The sequence below is a fragment of the Tenrec ecaudatus genome, chromosome 14 (genome assembly GCF_050624435.1).
Source record: "Tenrec ecaudatus isolate mTenEca1 chromosome 14, mTenEca1.hap1, whole genome shotgun sequence".
NCBI classification, from domain to species: Eukaryota; Metazoa; Chordata; class Mammalia; order Afrosoricida; family Tenrecidae; genus Tenrec; species Tenrec ecaudatus.
In genome coordinates this window covers 33583270-33596491 of record NC_134543.1, presented here as the reverse complement: position 1 = coordinate 33596491, position 13222 = coordinate 33583270, and positions in this window count along the sequence as shown.

Below are 13222 nucleotides of genomic sequence, written 5' to 3'. Positions count from 1 at the left end.
AATTATCACAGGTTCATGAGGGGGGGCGGAATGAGGAGTTGATACCAAGGGCTCAAATAGAAAGCAAATGTTTTGAAAATGATGATGGCTACAAATGTACAAATGTACTTGACACAATGGATGGATATATGGATTGTGATAAGAGCTGTACGAGCCCCCAACAAAATGATTTTTTTTCAAAAAAAAGGAAAAAAATTAGCTCCATGAACTGACAATGGAAGCCCTCAATCCATTTGCAGGGTCCACATAGATCGATCCTGCAGTGAACCCCCGCACTCCATAATGCAGGAGTGTGAATCGCGTTGGTACTTCACAAAGAGTATTGCAGTAATTGGGTTAAATTGTAACTTCTCATTTGATCCCCATTTTGACCCATTGAAAAGTTGTACCAGTTTAAAAAAAAACCTTGAAGGGAAATATATATGGTTTAAACCCCTGGCTCATCCCTTCTGAACATAGACCCCGATTGTAACAGCTTTGCTGTCATGCAGAGTGCACTGGAAATTGGATTGTGGCTGAGGTAGTTAGCTTCAAATCTAACATTTTATCATGTCATCTCTCATTCGACTCATTTTAAAGTTGTTCTAATTTTTAATATTTTCTGCTTTCTTTTTGATTGAGGTTTTTCTCTATTTTATTGTTGCTTTTGTTTGTTTATTGTTGTTGTACTTTTTCAGTGTATAAAATCTAGGATGGGAGAATCTATAGAGACAATAAGGGGATGAATGGTTTCTTGGGGGTATGGCAAGGGACATTGCAGGGAAATGGGGCGCTCATAACAAGGAGGACAAGAAAGAAGAAACCACTTTAAAATGGATTGTGGTAATGACTATATAACTCTTCTTGATATGATTCAACTATGGAATTGTATGGTATTCATACATTCATATGAATATCATGTCCCAATTAAACAATTTTTTAAAAGGAATGATCTCCATAGAGAGCCTGGGATGGGAACATTAAGGGGCAGAGAGCCTACATCAACCTTGGCAAAACGATTAGGGTAAACATGCTGAAGCCATGTGAAGAGTGGAACCAATGTTGTTGAACGAGTCATGTAGAAATTAGGAGTGGGAGTATAGTTGGCTGTGTATATTACCAAATAAGTAAAATATCATTTCAAAAATAATCTGTGCTCAGGGAATCCTTACACAACTCAATATGGGTTGGAGGCACATTGCCCCACATCCCTAGATGAAGGCCCTACCATTGCTGTGATCAGTGCCATTGTTGATTCTGACTCGTGGGGACCCAGGGCATGCAGAGAACAGCCAGCTCCTCCATCGGGCTCTCCAGGTTGTAGCTTTCAGGGTGCCGCTCCCCAGCCCTGCCTTCCAAAGTGTCTCTGAATGATTCAAACCACCAACCTTCCCCCCTAGTAGCAAGCGCTTAACTCCTTGCACTACCCAGAGCTCCTTATAAGAACTCTGTCCCCAGTCAAGCCTCCATCTTTAAACAGTCACACCTGGGGCAGCCTGCCCACTCTTCCTCTGGACCCTTCCCTTTCTCCCTCTGAAAATCAGAGGTCAGATGCCACGACTCCGTCCTCAGAGCCAGGGTCCAAGTTGAAATCCTCCCTTTCAGACTCAGGTTAGCCCCGACTTCAGAGAATCTCTAGTCCAGAGGTTCCCTCTTGGCATGGAGGATGGACAGAGGAGTCTTCTTGGGTCTGAAGAGAGTTGAGGACGTATGGGATTTGGGCTCAGTCCCCATATTCATGTCACCATTCTCACCAGCGACTCCCATCTCCAAACCACCTTCCAGTGTCAGGGTCAGAAATCTGGTTTTATGGATTATTATCTCTTGGTTTTTAGAGTCCCATGCTCTACTTTGGCCTGTGGGAGACAGTAAGTTGTTTCTCTTTCATGGTTAGATGGAGCAAGCAACTTCCCCAGTCAGGCATGAGACAGGAAAGTGAGGATAAAAATCATTGAGATTGGCCTTTGAGATAAGCAGCCTGGCATCTGTCTGTCTCCCTCGTTCCTTTAGCTCTGTCTGTCTAGCTAGCTAGCCAGCTATCAATCATCATCTATCCCTTCCTTCCTTCCTTCCTTCCTTCCTTCCTTCCTTCCTTCCTTCCTTCCTTCCTTCCTTCCTTCCTTCCTTCCTTCCCTCCCTCCCTCCTCCTCCTCCTTCTTCAGGGGAGCAGAGCTGCGCATGCCCAGGGCCGGGTTGCAACATCAGCTGTCACAAGACTGGTGACTAACCATAGCTGCTCTTACTAAACTGGGTGAACGGCACTCCCCAGGGGCAATGTGCCCACTTGAGGTGCCTTTCATTTGGGGCTCGGCGTTGGCGCTCTGTCATTGTTCTTCTGCTTCGCTTAGGTCACTGGTTGTAAAGATATGTTCTAGTGCCTATTAATAACCTGCAGCCACATGCAGTTGCCGCTTGTCACTCCAATTACTCCAATGACCCCTCTCTTCCCGTCCCTCCTCCTCACAGCTCTACGTGCACAGGCCGAGCTTCAGCCGGTGCTGTATCTGCCCTCCGGTTCTCTCCCTCCCTCTGGGGCTCACTGGCCTCCCCCTCTTTGGCACCCACCGCTAGGGTGTCAGCAGGAAAACACAAAGACCACAATTACCATCAAGGTGGTTCCGACTCCTGGCGAGTCCGCATGTGTCCGTGAGACCTGTGCTTCCTAAGGTTCTCCATGGCTGGGTTTTCACAAGTCGGTCCCCAGGCTTGTCTTCTATGATGCCTTCGATGGACTCCAACCTCACACCTTGCAGTTCGCAGCTGAGGGTGCTGACCATCTGCACTGCTCAGCGGCAATGGATGATGCCAGCGAACGCCTCCAGGTTGCCTCTAGAGCTAACGCAGCGGTTCTCAACCTGTGGGTCATGACCCCTTTGGGGGTCAAACAACCCTTTCGCAGGGGTCACCCGATTCATCACAGTGGCAAAATGACAGTGATGAAGTAGCCACAAAAACAGCTTTATGGCTGGGGGGTCACCACAACACGAGGAACTGTATGAAAGGGTCGCAGCGTGAGGAAGGTCGAGAACCACGGCTCTAAAGAAATCGAGCTGAACAGAGGAATGGATACTGCCAGCAAGCTGGGGGGAAAGAATCTTGAGAACCGGGGATGTCAAAGGACCTCTCCGTTGGTAAGCCTGAAATCAGCCTGCTGAGTGGCCTTTATCAGACCCCATCTCGTCAAAGCCATGCTGTCATAACTCCACTTTCTGAAAACCAGGGCTCCCCACCAGGAATTCCAACACATCTGTCAGCGCGAGCTCAAAAGGTCCTCCATCTAGGACAACTTTCCTGACTACCCCAGGGAAAGCCTCCTCTCTCAGCACCTGCAGGCCTGGCCCGCCTGACGGTACACTCCCATTTTAGTATCCTATGTCAGAGGTTGTTTGCCCAGAGACTGTCAGGCACCGGCTGCTCACGTCAGATCTCAGGCACTCTGCGATAAAGGATGATCTGTTCATGCTGGGGGAGACCCTTGCTCTCGGGTGGGAGCCTGGAGGAAGTGGTTATATTACCAAGAGGCTCTCAGGGGCTTCTCTGGAGCTCTGTTTCCCATCTGTAAAATAGGAATTCAATTTATTAAATACCTGATAAGCACAGAGCCCTGGTGGTGCAGTAATTAAGGGATTGCCTGCTAACCAAAGGTTGATGGTTCAAAGCCATTAGCAGTTCTGCTGGGCAGTTCACAAACAAGGCCCAGAGCTGACTACTAGGAATATCAAAGCCAAGATAAAATAGCATATGGTCTCTACTATCAATAAACGTAAAATCAAACGGAAGAGAGAAATTTTTTTAATAACCTTCCAGACAGAATGAAAGAACCCTACAGCATGTCATCTCATTGGCTTCCTGCCTCATAGTGACCCTAGGGCTTCCCAGATGGTAACTTTATGGGTGCAGATCGCCTTCTCTTTCTCCCTTAGAGCTGCTGATGAGTTAGAACCAGCAACCTTGCCATTAGCAGCCCGACACTTAGCCCAGAGCACCGTCAAGGCTCCTTGAATGAAATAAAGTAGATATAAAAATAAGCACATTAGTACCTGCATTGCCTATCTCTGGGGCTGCGCTAGTTTCAAATGAGATGCTGGACATCAAGTGTCCTTGAAGTAGTGGGTAAATGGAAGCAACGGGAGGAGGCCCGATTAGGTTGTTTGCTCAAATTTCCCTTCTCTTTGAGGAGAGGTTCCTTTAGCCAAGTCTACATGGAAGCAGGCATTCTCCTTCAAATCCCAGGGAGCCGTTTTGACTCGACTTGATTGAGCCAGGTGAGAACTCCTGCTCCACGTTCCTGCTCTCAAAATCTGCAGTGGGGATGAAGGAAACTCAGTCTTTGTCACGCTGGAGAAGACAGCCATCCTGGAGGAATGGGTAGCTATTTTCTAACAATGTGGGCTGAAAATCAGAGAATGCCAGCCTGTAGCCGGAGGATAGAGCAGCGCTGTTCTTCCCAGAGGACCAGGGACACAAGGCTGAGGGTCGCTGCAGGGATGCTGTGGTTCAAGTCTGCCCCTACTTCCTTGAAATGGTGCCCCTTGCAAGCCCACCTTATGCTAAAGATAGCTGTGGTGGGCTTCAGTTATTTGCATATAAAAGATTTGTAATTAATTAGTTTCTAAACCAGTTGAACTCTGATTAATGTACAACAGAAGTTTCTCAGCCCATGGTAGAGCTGTGCCAATTATCCATCCATCCATCCACCCATCCACCCACCCATCCATCCATCCATCCATCCATCCATCCATCCACCCATCCATCCATCCACCCATCCATCCACCCATCCATCCATCCATCCACCCATCCATCCACCCACCCACCCATGCATCCATCCATCCATCCATCCATCCATCCATCCATCCATCCATCCATCCATCCATCCATCCTTCCTAGAAATGCCATTGCACGCCAACTATGTATAAGGTTGAGAGGAAGGCAAAGGAAAGAGTTGGCACACTCTGTCTAGGGGAGGCATCTGGGGCATAAACCAACCATTGTATGCCATTATCTGGGCCAGCTGGCTCTCCATCATAATTGGGGAGGGAGCTCTTTGGTGGCACGGATTGACATTCTTACTTGTTGTTTTCCCAGCGCAATTCTAGAGCCTCGGGAAGACTAGCATTCGTCTCCTCCTCCTCCACCTCCTTCCAGTAACAGTCTCCAAACCCCACTGTGCCACACTCACTGTTGGGAAAGCTGCCCCACTCCATGTAAATGTTCCTGGTGAGGCTTTACCACAGGACTCCAGCCCTGACTCCGAGTGCGCACAGGACCTAAGCTGGGTTCACCAGCCTCTTCCTGGGGCACCGGAATCTTGAGCTGAGATACAAACAGAGGCAGCTGGAGTTGTGTCATCCCATGGCACCATGACCCAGAAACAGTATGCAGGCTCCCTGCCCAGGTCCGCCGGCCTTTGCCTCGGAATTTCCCAAGCCTCAACCATTCAGTTGTTGTGATTAGGTGCCATCACGTCGATTCAACTCACAGCGAGCCTGTGTGCAGTAGAACACAACGCTGCCCAGGCCCGCACCCTCCTCACGATTGTGACGTGAGGGCGCCTTGCTGCTGCAGTGTCAATCCATCTTGTTGAGGGGCTTCTTCTTTCACGCTACCCATCACTTAGTCTCGTGCACTATCTTTCTGCAGGGAGTAACCGCTCCGGGTAGCATGTCCAAAGCACAGGAGGTGAGGTCTCAGCACCTCTGATTCCAAAGGAGCATTCTGACTGTGCTTCTTCCAAGATACATTTGGGAGTCCCTGACACCTTCATCTTCTTTTCCAGCTCCATCATTCGCATGAACCAATTCTTCCGTCTTCCCGATTCAATGTCTAGATTTCACCTGCGTACGAGGAAGCGGTTCTTTCAAATCTGTTACCACTCCAGTAACATCAGGTGCTCCAAACAAAGAGCCTGTTTGAACTAAACGAGGGAACCAGTTGTCCCTGACCAGAGGGTCCCATCGCCTCGCGGCTTTTTGTGTAAAGGCCCCTATAGAGCAGAGAGAAGAGAGGAAGAGGGGGAGGAGGAAAGTTGCATGACATTCCCTGCTTTGGGCCAATCCTAGAGCCCATTTTAAAGACCCTTTAATGAGCTTCTATATACCATGAGGACTTTTATTTCTGGAAAGCTACACAAGTCATTTGGCCAAAGCCTGAGGCTTATTTCAGGAAAGCAAGTCTGCCACTTCTCCAGAGCCCCCATCACACCGCGCCCGCACCTGTTCTGTCTTCTGCCAAGTTACCTATTGCTCATTTCCAAAGCAAGAAGATTCAGGACCCAGATTCCAAAGCAGGACACACGGATTGTTTAAAGAGACAGGTTGGATTTTGTGTGTGGGGGTGGTGGTGGGGAGGGGTGGGGTGGTGGTGGTAGTAATGTTATTTTCTTGGTAGGCATTGTGTTTTCTTTATAGTTAGTACAGATCTCTTAAGTAAATGCCCTGTATCTTACAGAGGTTACTCCCCAAAGTAAGACTCATAGAGACCCAGACTCCCTGCCCACTACCATCAGTCAATTCTGACATGTAGTGACCCTAGGTAGGATTTCTGAAACTATGAATTTTTTTTTTCTGTAAATCTTTAGAAGAGCAGATAACCTCTTCTTTTTGACCCTGGGAGCAGTGAGAGATGTTGCACCACCAGCTTGTGATTAGCAGCCCCGTGCCTCACACATAGAGCAAAGAGACCCAGATAAGAGACCATTAGACCAACTTCCCCATTTACAGATCAGAACACCAGAGTGCCGAGGAAATAAGTGACATGCCTGATTATACAGCTCAGAACACGGCTATTATTACTACTAGACCAGAGTTCTTCTTTCCATCATTTATGCTACCTTTTATATATATATATATATATATATATATATATATATATATATATATATATATATATATATATATATATATATATATATATATATAAAACATAAGAACTTTCTTAATTGAGGTACATGAATACTTATTGGGAAATAAATACTTGACAAAGAATCTGGATGCAGAGACCATAAAGTATTAGCTTCCCCTACTATTTCAAGATCAACATATTACACAAATTATATGCCAATAGGAATAGAGTAGGGATCCAAGAAAACTGGAAATCATCAAAAATGGAACGCATAAAGATAGATAGTCTAGACATTAATGAGCTGAAAGAGCCGGTATTGGTCATTTTAATCAGACAAGCATATGGTTTACTATACCAGGAATGGCAAATTTAAGGTGAATTTGTCACAAGAACATTTCAAGATCTAGCTTGAAGTGTAATGCTGTTTCTGTGCATACAAGGCAATCTGGCCAATGCAACCGCTATTCATATTTATACACCAACCACTCGAGTTAAAGTGGAATAAACTGAAGAATTCTGCCAATTCCTTCAGTCTGAAATTGATCCGACATGCAGTCCAGAGACCTTGATACTTATTGTCTACTGGAATGCAAACGTTAGAAACCACGGGGAAAGAACAATAGTTAGAAAGCATGGTCTTCATAAAAGAAATGAAGCTGGCGACCACACAATACAATTTATAAGACAAATGAGTTCTTTATCACAAATGCTTTTTTCAATGGCATCTATAGTGACTATGCACATGGACTTTCCAGATGGAACACACAAATATCAAATTGACCACACCTGTGGGAAGAGATGATGGGCAAGCTCAGTAACATGAGGCAAAATGGGACCAGGGGCTGAATGTGGAATAATCAATTGCTCTAAATAAGTTAAAATAGAGGATGAAAAAAATTAAAACAGATCCACGAGTGCCAAAATACGACCTTGCATATATCCCACTGGGATTTCAAGAACAGCCCAAGAATAGATTTGACCCATTGAACCCTAACTACAGAAGACCTGCTGACCTGTGGGATGACATAAAGGACACCACACACGAGAAACCAAACAGCCATTCAAAAGCTGGAAAGAAAGGACCAAAGGGGGTGTCCGAAGAGACCCTGAAGTTTGCTCTTAATCATAGAGCAGCTGAAGCAAATGGAAGTAAAGGTACCGACACAATATTTCAAAGAGCAGCTCACGAAGATAAGGCAAAGTATTACAGTGAAATGTGCAAGACCTAGAATAAGAAAACTAGAAAGTAAGAGGACGCTCAGCGTATCCTAAACTGGAAAAAAACCTCAAGAAAAAAAATCAGGGCCTAGAGTTGCAATATGGAAAGATGATGGGCAAAGGATCGAATGGTTCAGGAAGCATGAAAAGATGGGAAGAGCACCCAGACTCACTATTCCAAAAACAACTAGTGACACTCAACCATTTCAAGAGGTAGCGCATGATCAAGAGCCAATGGCACTGAAGGAAGAAGCCCAAGCTACCCTTGAAAGCTTCAGGAATTGAAACTTCAGGAACTGACAGAACACCAATCGAAATGTTTTATTAAGTGTTTGAAGAACTGGACACACTCACTCATCTGTGCCAGGAATTAGGAAGGCAGCTTCCCGACCAACTGCGTGGCAGAGACCCATATTTGTACCAAAGAAAGATGGTCCAGCAGAATGTGCAAATTATAGCTCAATATCGTTGAGGTCACGTGCACGTGACATTTCACTGAAGATCATTCAACAGCAGTTGCAGCAGCACCTTGACAAGAAGCTGCCAGCGATTCCAGACAGAGTCAGAAGAGGATGTGGAACGAGGGAAATTGTTGCTTGTGTCACATGGACCTTGGCGGAAAGCAGAAGATACTAGAAAAAACCTTTGCATGTGTTTTATTGACGATGCAAAGGCGTTGGACAGCGTGGGTCATCAGAAACTATAGATGGCATTGAGAAGAATGGGAATTCTAGTTCATTGTGCTCATGGGGAGCTTGTTCATGGGCCAAGAAGCAGTCGTTTGAGAAGAACAAGGAAATATTGCATGGTTTGAAATCAGGAAAGGTAGGCATTAGGTTTGTGTCCCCTCACCATACTTACTCAATCTGCATGTAAGCAATCTGAGAAACTTCCCTGCATGTGGTAGATCTCCGCATCCGGATTGGAAGAAGGATGATTAATAACCATCTATGGGTAGACGGCACAGCCTGACTTGCTGAAAGGGTTTGAAGCACTTGCTGATGACGATCACAGATTAAGCTTCCAGTGTGGATGACACCTCACCATAAACAGAACAAAACGCCTCACAACTGGACCTTCATGATAAAGAGAGAAAAGACTCACATCATCATCAAAGTTTCATTTTGCCTACATCCACAGCCGATGCTCACAGAAGCAGCAGTCAAGAAATCAAAAGACGCATTGCATCGGGTAAATCTGCTGCCAAGACCTTGCTTAAGCACTTACTCAACTACGCCAAGAAATGGAAGAACCAAGATGCCACTTTGAAGAATAAGGGGCCTGGCGGAGGATGTGGTCTTTTCTTTCTTTTTTTAAAAATCATTTTATTAGAGGCACCTACAACTCTTATCCCAATCCATACATATATCAATTGTGTAAAGCACATTTGTACATTCATTGCCCTCATCATTCTCAAAACATCCGCTCTCCACCCAAGCCCCTGGCATCAGCTCCCCTCCTTCCCCACTCCCCGCCCCCTTCCAGGCCATGGGTCTTTTCAATTGCTTCATATGCATGTGAATGTTGCACATTCAATACGGAAACCAGCACCAAATTTCAAATGTATCCATTCTTCTTCAGAAATACCAGTGACATAGCTTCCAACATCATACAACATAACACGTCAACACTGTATGACGAACTGACAAATGGTGGTTGTAAAGGACACATAACAAAATAAGTTATTCTACTCTCATAAACAGTGACAGTCTCGGAAATCCACAGGGGGTCACTGTGAATCAGCATGGACTTGATGGCAATGCGTCTGAGTTTGGTTTGAACCGTTTTTGTACAATTTAGGGATATTAAGTTCATCACATTATTGTGTGTGTATATATATATTTATAATGGAAATGCTTATCAAAGTAGATGAATCTGGGTAGAATAAACAGCTAATGTATTCAACTGCTAACTAAAAGACCACGACTTCAGATTCACCCAGAGGCATCTTGGAGGAAAGCCTAGTGATCTACTGAATAAAGAACTATTGAAAACCCTAAGGAACACAATACAGTTTGATATACATGGGATTACCATCCGTCATAATTGGCTTTACAGGTATTAAGCAATAACTCCCCACTCTTCCCTCCACGTCTTTCTAATCAAACAACTTGAGCCCTTGATTTGCCATGTGAGATTGAGTTTCCTGGCCTGAGGACCACCTCTGATGACAATCCTAAATCCTTCACGTGCTCCGCTGTGTAGGTATGCCCTATTGTTTTTGTTGTAGCTTCTATTGAGTCAGTTCCAACCCATAGCAACCCTATGCACAACAGAACGAAACACTGCCCAGTCCTGCGCCATCCCCACAATTGTGCCCAGGCTTGAGTCCATTGTTGCAGCCACTGTGTCAGTCCATCTCAGTGAGGACCTTCCTTGCTGCCCCTCTGCTTTCCCAAGCATGATGTCCTTCTCCAGGGACTGGTCTCTCCTGACAGCATGTCCAAAGTTTGTAAGACAAAGTCCTGTCATCCTTGGCTCTACAGAGCCCTCTGGCCGTACTTCTTCCAAGACTGCTTTGTTGATCCTGCTGGAAGTCCAAGGCACTTCCCAGCTTCTTTGCCAGCACCATGGTTCCGATGCACTGACTTTTCCTTGGTCTTCCTTCTCCGACGTCTGACTCTGGCGTCCCTCATACACATGAGGGAATTGAAAATAACATGGCTTGGGTTATTCATGCCTTAGTCCTCAGAGCATCACATGTCTGTCAGTTTGTCGTGCTGTGGTGGCTTGTGTGTTATTGCGATGCTAGAAGCTGCCACTGGTATTTCAAATGCCAGCAAGATTACCTAATGTAAACAGGTTACAACAGAGCTGTATTACTCTAGATCAGCGTGTTACAATAGATCAGAGTTCTTGGCTTCCCATAACGCTAGAGGCCTTCTAATGTTTAATTTGTGTGTTTCATACCTTCTTAGAGTTTTTATTTCCAAAGCTCCCTCAAGTGGGTGTTAGATGACAAGGTCACGAGAGATTTCTGCTGGAGGCATACTTTGTCCAAACCAGTCTTCACCATAAGGTGGTCTCAAGGCTGGTGTTGAACCAGGTTCCTTAGCCATCAATCTGAGTTACCCTCTGGGAAGCCTTAATATCTCTTTTTGCCTGCTGACGTTGGTTGGGATCATCTCAGGCACTGGCAGTATTCAAAAGTGTTGAACTCCAAGACAGATGTAGTCTAGATATTAGATTCTTTTATTCAGGATGGCCTATGGCCCCCAACATACATTTCTCCACCCTCTCCCTAGCAGTCAACCACATACCGGGATTGTACCAAGCTTTAGTCATAAAAGGTTCCCGACTTGCTTCCTTCCTCCAGACCAATGGGTCACCACTTTCTACATCCTGGCCTAACCCAAGAGCCCACTCAGAGGATATTTTCAAAATAAGATATGTCCCAATGTCCTGGCACGAGCCTCTTCCTAGGCACAGGGTTCAGCGGGGCCTCTTTTAAATAGTAGCTCTTCATCTTTCTGAAACAAATGAAATTACGCCTTCTGTGGACCCTGTTGTGCAAGTATTTACAGTTTAGTGATTCTATCCCTCAATATGAATTGAGCACCTACTAGAGATAGGGTACTGTGCTAGAGCAAGAGACACCAATAAGATTCAGACTCTGCTAAATGGAGAAGACAAAGGCTATACAAAGCTGCATTACCTTACCTCGTCTCCTCTCCCAAACAGCCCTCCTAAACAGAACAGGAAGGGCATGGGGTGGGGGTGGGGGTAGGGGTGGGGGGCGGAGAAAGAGGATGGCAGGATAGACAAGTGGAAAGAAGGCAGCAATCAGTAGTCTGAAAACTGTCTGCTAACAAAACTAGAACAGACTGACAGTAAATCTATTTAAGGGCAGCCTCAAATAGAGAACCCATATTAGTCAACCTTATCAAAATAGACACTCTTTCTAAATATGCAGCCAAACTTTCCATCCCACGCAACTTCACGTAGAAACATTCCACAAGAACAACCCTTTTCAGAGCATCCCTCTGAGATGCATGGCACTATTCTTGGCTGTGATATAATTGAGGTGCAGACGATCCATGAATTGTCTAATATTGTAGAACAAGACAGTGGGAACACTAGAAATAGGTCCTCAATGGCTTACGGGGAACTTTATTATGTCACAAACCTAAATGCTCAGCGAAACACCAAAAATGTATGTAACACAATTGTCTTTATTGTGAATGGATACAATCTGAATCAGGCAGCCCCAAAGAGGAGACAGTGGAAACAGGAGATCTATGTGGGTTCTGGTCAGAGTCGGCTCCTCAAAGGCCTTGACAATTCTTGTCATGAAGGTTTCTCAGGAGATGGAGCCAGAGCGCATGCGAGTTTTCAGGCTCAGTCAGTTGTAAAAGCAAAGTTCTTGAAAACATGCCACAGATCCTAAAACAAAGCTTCCCGGCTGACCTGGGAGTTCATAGACAGCTCTCCCAAAAAGACCAAGGCCTGAGGCACAGTGGTCTTCTCTCACCTGTTCACTGGATCTCTGTTTGACCTGAAGATAACTCCAGGAAAACCAGTTCCTTAAAGGTCCAAGGTTCTAAAGGACACCTGAGGGCAAATGGTCTTCAGGGCTCACCACAATTCCAGGGACCCAGAAATCTGGATTGCAGGAAATGGAAAGAATTTCATTTTCCAAGTGGCTGACCTTAGATGATCATTGCTGTTGTCTGTTGTTGGGCACCACTGAGTGAATGCCAACTCATAGTGGCCCTGTGTGACAGGATAGAATGGTAGCATCAGGTTTCTGAACTATAGTCTTCACGGAAGCCGTCTTCTCTCCTACAGAGCCACCAACCTTTCCGTTCGTGCCCAAGTGCTTCATCATTGCATGACCAGGGTCCTTAAAACCAAAAAACCCAAACGCACTGCCATTCAGTCGATTCTGCCTCAGTAACCCTAGAGCAGTGGTTCTCAACCTGTGGGTCTCCACCCCTTTGGGGGGGTCCATTGATTCTTTCACAGGGGTCACCCGATGCATCAGAGTAACAAATAACAGTGAGGAAGTAGCAACGAAAATCATTTTATGTTGGAGGTGGGGCAGTCACCACCACATGAGGAACTGTCTGAAAGGGTTGCTGCATGAGGAAGCTTGAGAGCCACTGCCCTAGAGGACAGAGTAGAGTAAGTCCTGCGGGTTTCTGAGACTGTAAATCTTGATGGCGTCTTTATCCCTTCCAGTGGC